This window comes from Octopus bimaculoides, chromosome 23 (assembly GCF_001194135.2).
Source record: "Octopus bimaculoides isolate UCB-OBI-ISO-001 chromosome 23, ASM119413v2, whole genome shotgun sequence".
Classification (NCBI taxonomy): domain Eukaryota; kingdom Metazoa; phylum Mollusca; class Cephalopoda; order Octopoda; family Octopodidae; genus Octopus; species Octopus bimaculoides.
The window spans coordinates 19,731,156-19,738,623 of record NC_069003.1 but is presented as its reverse complement, the minus strand read 5'-3'; the positions used below and the strand labels follow the sequence as shown (position 1 = coordinate 19,738,623).

At 35.7% G+C, this 7,468-nt stretch overlaps 1 protein-coding gene across 2 annotated transcripts in view; it reads left to right on the top strand.

Moving 5' to 3' along the window:
• LOC106879042 (multiple PDZ domain protein) overlaps nt 1–7,468 on the top strand; it is a 586,571-nt gene that overhangs the window by 317,447 nt on the left and 261,656 nt on the right. The gene's annotated exons all lie outside the window — the stretch shown is intronic.

Genomic DNA, 7,468 nt, shown 5'->3' with positions numbered 1-7,468 from the left:
CCCCCCCAGTATGTGGAGAATTTTGGTCAGAAATATAGTAACGAAAGGGTTAAATACAGAATCCATTGATTGTAAAGAAGTTGATGGATCTCAACTTTGCTAGATACAATAAACTGTGAAAGTTGTAAAGATAACTTAGAAGCACCTTGTGATATATTTTAAATATAATTGTATGTTGATATTAAGTTTGATGAAAACATGCAGGGTGGTTTAACCCTCTTGTTTCTGTTTATACATGCTGCCTTTGTTTAAATTAATTTTAAAAATAATGAATTTAATAAAATAACTTTCTCATTATTAAGCTGCAGTCTGGAACAAATTAGCATGAAATTTCAATGGAAGATTATAATTTAGATCACTTTAAAACAGCAAGTTTATGTTGTAGAATCTGGGACCATCTTAGGTAGGTTGATATCAAAAGGGTTAAATGATGATGATTATCATCATCATTGCCATTGTTTTAATGTCTACTTTTCCATGCTTGCATGAGTCAGATGGAATTCTTTGAGGCACATTTCTATGACTGGATGACCTTCCTGTTGCCAAACCTCATGTTTCCAAGCAAAGTAATAAATATTTCTCTGTGGTTCGACATCTTTTCATGGAAGACTGGAAACAAATGACTTGGGCTGTTTGATGGCAACCTTCACTTAAAGACTATCCTGTTATGTCAGGACAAGGGCAGTGAGACAGGGACACTCACACACACACACGCATGCACACACACACACACACACACACACACACACACACACACACACAAACAATCGATGGGTTTCTTCCAGTACCCATCTACTAAATCCACTGACAAGGCTTTAGTCAGACTGAAGCTATAGAAGCCATTTGTCCAAGATGCCACACAGTAGGACTGAACCCAGATCCTTGTGGTTGGAAAGTGAACTTCTTAGCCACAGAGCAATACCTTCAGCATTAATATAACAACCAAGGTCAATTGAACTTCTAAACGTACATCTCCTCTCTCCCCTACTTCTTTCTCTCCCCCTGTCATACCACCCACTCCCTCATCACAGTCATCACAATCCTATCAAATTGCATTCATTAAACCACCTCAGACTCAGTCTCCCACAGTTGATTGTTAAGGCCTGGAGATTCTAGGATAACTGGTCTCATACTCTGCTGTTCATGCAGCAAGCTGCTGGGATCAGTGGGCAGTTGAACTAGGTATACACAGCCGAATGAACAGAATTAACTCTTGTGCCACTTTAGGGATAATGAAAAATTGTGTCATCTTTCAACATCAACATTTTTCAAAAACCTAGAATACACACATGCACGCACACATCAAAATATGTTTACAACAAACTGGCAAAGAAAGTATTCAAAGCATAAAAAAATGTATAAAAATAAAACTAATAAAATAACTAGGGATCGTTTGAATGCCGTGAAGTCACTTTCCTCCTTTATGTGTGTCTGGCATGATGTTGCAGACCTCCGCCAAGCAGCTCATTTTAAGATAGATACACAAGTAAAATTTCTAATAGAGAAATGAAAATAAACTTTGAAAACAGCAACGCCACCATAGGTTACGTGGAAACCATGAATTTGTTTTCAAGGGAGATGATCAAAGAATGTAACATTGTAATACTTCATGTAAAGTAAATATAACAAATGTAAAATCCTTCAAGAATCCATAAAAATTCCCGGATCGCTACCAAAATTTCATCATCTGTTCCTTGTGTCGTTACCATCTTTTCCTGCAAGTTTCATCAAATACCGTTCACAACTTTTTGAGTTATTTTGCACACAGATGGACAAACCAACGCCGATGAAAATATAACCTCCTTCCTTGGCGGAGGTAATAAATAATTAAAATTTTACTTATAACCTAAATGCTGAAGAGGATTTCTGAATTACCCTGTATGTATGTACATATGTATGTATGCATATACATTGGAAGGAGTGTTATTTGAGGTGTGATTTTATGGCTGGATATTCTTCCTGCTGACAACCCTTATTTGTTTTTCAATTCAGGGATTTCTTTTTATTCTATTGGTCTTTAAAAATGCATAACAACTTTGAAATGTCATTATATCACCAAAGAATATCAACATCCTCACCAGTTCACTTGATTGGTGGCAAGCATGGAATGTCAACATTCCATGCACAGACCTACACACATCAGCACACACAATGATAGTTGTCCCCTCTTGTCTTAGGGTCTTCATCACTGACAAAATGAAAGGCAGCACTGCCTTTTTAGTCTAGTAAGTCTTACATTGTACCTCAGAGACCCTCTTTGCTATACTGGCATGATAACAGAGACAAATCAAAGCAACATATCTGGTGTTGATGAATGCCACAGGCTCAGGAGAGTATAGCAGCATCATGATTTTTTAGCTGGCTCTGAAGACCCCCAAAATGGCCATGATCATTCTCTACACAACAAAGTTTATATATTGGTATTCTGGTTATCAGACTAAGCTTGAGTTTAAACAACAATATATGTATCAGATCTTTTCATTAAATCTAATATATTTAAATGATATTCTAATTTAATCATGTGAAGAAATTTTACTAAAGCCATTTTTGTTTCTCTCTCTTTTTATTCTTTTCCAGAGTGCTGATCAATTTGATGACTAAAACTTTTGAAATGTATGTTACTTCCGCTTAATTTAAGAAAATAACTTTTAGGTATTTAAACTGTGTGGTTGAGAAGTTTAACTTTGCAACCGTTCAGTTCCAGGTTTGATTTTTACTGCATGCTTTTTTGAGTAAATGTTTCCTACTACGATTTATGTGTGTGTGTACACACATACACAAACACACACATGCACAAATTGTTACTGGTCCAAACAAGTAGAAGAAATAAATGAAGTTGAAAATGCACAGAATATGTGTGTGTGTGTGTATAAAAGGAAATGAGATGACAAAGGAATAAACAGTTATCCTATGAACCTCATTAGCTTACAGCTGTTTCTGCTATAAGATGCAGTGGACTCATAGTTTGAAGCCTCAGTAACCCAATGATGAGTCCACTTCATCTTATAGCAGAAACAGTTGTATGCTAATGAAGTTCATAAGATAATCATTTATTCCTTTGTCATCTCATTTTCTTATTACTCCTCTGTACTTGACCATTGTTTCATTCTGAAGCATATGTATATTGAGTTCTATACCAGGTTATTAGTCTTGCAATGCTAAAGCGAAATATATATGTATAATATACAGACAAATGCACTTAACCAGTTTCACATTTGTTGATTTTCAAAGGTGTATATTACGAGGAAAGTGGAACTGTGTTGCAAACTAATTTTTCTGGCCATTGTTCTAAAAATATACATATATTTATACACATATGTTTATGTTTACTAGTCTAAAACCATCACTGTCTCTCTTTATGTCAAAGCATAACTTAGCAATTTGGTAAGCATTGATGAAATAGTACCATTGGATGTGATTGAAATCAGTAAAAAAAAGTCTTTTGTTTAAAAAGAAAAATGGTAATGAACGTGAAACAGACTCAGTTTGTGAGTACTTGTATGTGAACTGAAATTATTTCATAGGATTTTATCAAATATTCTATTTTTATTTGTGTCGGTTGTGTTTTTGGAGGGGAGCTACAGTGATTTTGTTGTTAAATTGACTTTTAGTTCAGCCTTTAACTTCTACTTACCATTTAGTAGAACTAACTATATTTAATCATCAGAGTAGCTAATAACTGGATAGGCATTGCGATTGCCATTTGACATCGGCTTTCTGTGCTGGCATATGTTGAATGAATTGTCACAGTCCATGTCAGTTCTTTTATCAGGGTTATTACCCTCATAAATTGCTTGGAGAACCATGTCTCATTTATTGGGTTCCCAGTTATGTTCTTTTATTTCTTTCCAATATTATTTGAATTAACAAGAAAAGTACTTATATCGTAGTAAATAGTATGACATAAGCGGTATTAATTGCAAAAGGTAAAATATTCACCATCAAAAGAAGCTAAAATTATGTGATCTGGTAGTTCTGGCAGCAGCAGTAGTGGTGATTGTCTGCCGTTGGCAATAGGTATGATGTGCTTTTATGCACCCTAAAACCATATGGAAGTTCTTTTTTCTCTTGGTAAATATTGCAGTGTTTGTGTGTTCTAACACAGCATCCACTTTTAGGTAGTGAATATTCTACGTTTATCATAATGTTTTATTGCTCATCAAGGCAATCCAGCTAAAACAACCCAACCAGCAACATGGTGTACTTCTCCAACACAACAATACCCACTTCTGCTAAATTGACCGAAAATGCTATTTGAGAACTTTGTTGTGAAGTTCTACTGCACTTGCCAAATTCTCCTGATATAGCACTTTGAAATTATCATATTTTATGATCACACTCCAACAGTCTGTGAGGTGTTTTGTTCAACAGCAATATGAAACTGTAAATGTGACTCAATGAATTCTTTGAATCAAGACCCAATGATTTTTATCATCAAGGCATTGACAAGCTAGCAGAACACTAGCAAGGAATCATGAACAATAAGGGAGAATATATTATTGGCTGATTTATTAAAATTGTTGATGAAAAATGACGAAAATAATCGGGTAGGGAGTGAATGAATTTTCTGACAATCTAATACATTTCATATTTGACTTGTTTTCTATGGCCAGATGCCCTTACTATCATCAACCACTAAACAGAGTGTACCAAGTGCATTTTATTACGGCACCGGCACTCGTGAAGTTACCTTGTACCCTGTAAGAGTTAGGAATCCTGTATATTCTATGACATGTTCATATTCTCTTAGACAATGTGTTTGAGAAGGTGAACAGAAGAGAGAGCAATGAAAAAAGAACTAGGACTGATGGTTGAAAGGAACAAGAGCATGATAATAGAAACAGAATGGTTGGGAGTGGGAGAGAGGGCTGGATAGTAATAGAGGTGAATAATGGTAAGAGTAGGTGGCAAACTGGCAGAATCATTAGCATGTCAGACAAAAATGCCAAGCTGCATTTCTTCTAAATCTTTATGTACTGAGTTCTTAACTCTGATGTCAGCTTTGCCATTCATCCCTTTGGAATCAATAAAATAAAGTACCAGTCAAGTATTGGGGTTGACGTAAATGACTTGCTCCCTCCTATCAAAACTGCTGGCATTGAAGTCTGCAGTGTATCGGCATTCCATTCAGGAGTGGGGGAACGATGTGATCTCAGTCACTTGTATACCATGTAAACCATGTCACTGGTGTTATGAGTCCAAGAGCTCAAAAAAATAGTGAAAGTTAATGATGGATATCAATAACAAGTATCAGGTGGGAATGATGATTGACAGCAGAGCAAAGGTGAAGGTAGAGCAAGTATTGGTCAATACGATTAACTAGAACTCTTAAAGGCAGTCCCCCAGCATGGCTGCAGTTCAATAACTAAAAGTAATAAAGACAGAAAAGAAAGTAAATGGGTTAAGAAAATAAAAAGAAGCCAAAAGCAAGACCAAGCATCAACATCAGAGCAACCCTATTTGCAGAAACTCATATTAGGGTTGTGGCATCAACATAAAAATTTATATGAGTTTCTTATATTATTAAAAATAGCAATTTGATAGGCACAGGTACACAAAAACATAGCCAGATTCTTTGTTCTGTCTTGGATGTTGATTTGATTTGCTGGAGAAAGTTTTTCTAGTAATGAGGTGGTCACAGTAACTGGCATGGACGTTTTCATAGCAAACCTCTTTAATGAAAAACATTTGATCTTTGCAAATCTTTTGGCTGTGACTTCTCATATTTTGCAGCTCTGAGTTTGGATAATGACATGATACAGATAATTCTTTATGGTGCTCGTGGTGGCAGTCACAGTAGGTGTTGTTATTGTTGAGTGAGATTACATCCAAACTATCCTCAGTGTTAATGTCATATATTAACTATTTCTCTCTCCCTCTCACATTATGTAAGGAATTTTCTTTTCCATTTCTTTATCAACGGGGGGAAAATGTGCATAAAGGGTTGGGTTTTTTTGTTTAAAGCCTTCTAAGATGAAGAAATATGATTAACATAATAAAGCCTGTTTGAAAATGTTTACACAGAAATAGTTTAAAATGGATTATTCTGGAATTGGTACAGACATAACTGTATGGTAAAGAACTTGGCTTTGTAACCTTATGGTTTTGAATTTGTACTTGCTCTGTAGCACTTTGGCCAAGTGTCTTCTACTATAGCCTCCGGGTAACTAACACATTGTGAGTGAAATTGATAGACAGAAGCTGTATTAGATCCTGCAAGTATTTGTATGTCTGTCTTCCTATCTGTGTTTTGACATTGTTTTGCATGCTTAAAGCATAAAACAATGTTACCATGTTACCATTTAGGCTGTGTTAATGTTTATGTCTACATTAAAATCATGTCTGGCTGTTGTGTGGTTTGTTGTCAAAAAGACCAGGGGAATGTGTGTGTGTGTACACACACATGTATATCATCATCATCATCATTTAATGTCTGTTTTCTATACTGGCATGGGTTGAACAGTTTGACAGGAGTTGGCAAACCAGAGGACTGTACCAAGTTCCATTGTTTTGGCATGTTTTTACAGCTGGATGTCCTTCTTAATGCCAACCACTTTACAGAGTGGACTGGATGCTTTTTTTATGTGGCACTAACACTGGCGAAGTCTGTTTTGGCATGGTTTTTATGGTTGGATGCTCTTCCTACTGCCAACCACATTACAGAGTGGACTGGGTGCTTTTTTACGTGGCACCAACACCGACAAGGTCACCATATTTTCCAGCATACAAATCGATGTAGTATATAGTGTAAACATTCAAACATCGTTACTATCTTTTCTAATCTTACTGCATTTCACTTGGAATTTTTGCTCCTCCAAAGCTGTCTTGGTGTACATAAGTTAACCTACCTCTTTTGATTGTAAATTCTAATCCAAAAATCTCAGCTTATATGCCAGAAAATATGTTATATGTATGGGTAAATGTATGTTAATTTAGTATAAGACCAACTAATGTCTTTGGATGAATGCTGATATTCTGTGCTTCACATAAAAGTAGTGAACTAACAGCTTTGTTGTTTGTTAACATTCACTACCAATAAAATCATCCTCTAGCTCTGCAGTGATGAAGCCAAGTGCAATCCCCTTACTTAGTGTTAGAGATGAGAAGGACATCCAGCTTGTGAAACAATGCCTCAATATGTATTTGTTCAACCCATGCAAGTATGGAAAAAAATGGACGTAAAATAAATGTATTTATATCTATTTACCTGTCTGTCTGTCTGGCTATCTATCTTTTGGTTGATTGATCAGTCAGTATCTATGTATCTGCTTGACAACTGGAGTTGGTGTGTTTATGTCCCTGTAACTTAGCAGTTCAGCAAAAGAGACAAAAAGAATAAGTACCAGTTTTTTTTGTTTTTTTTTAAATGTGCTGGGGTCAATTCATTCAACTGAATGTTCTTCAAGGTAGTGCCCCAGCATGGCCACAGTCTAATGATGGAAACAAGTAAAATGTAGAAGATATATAT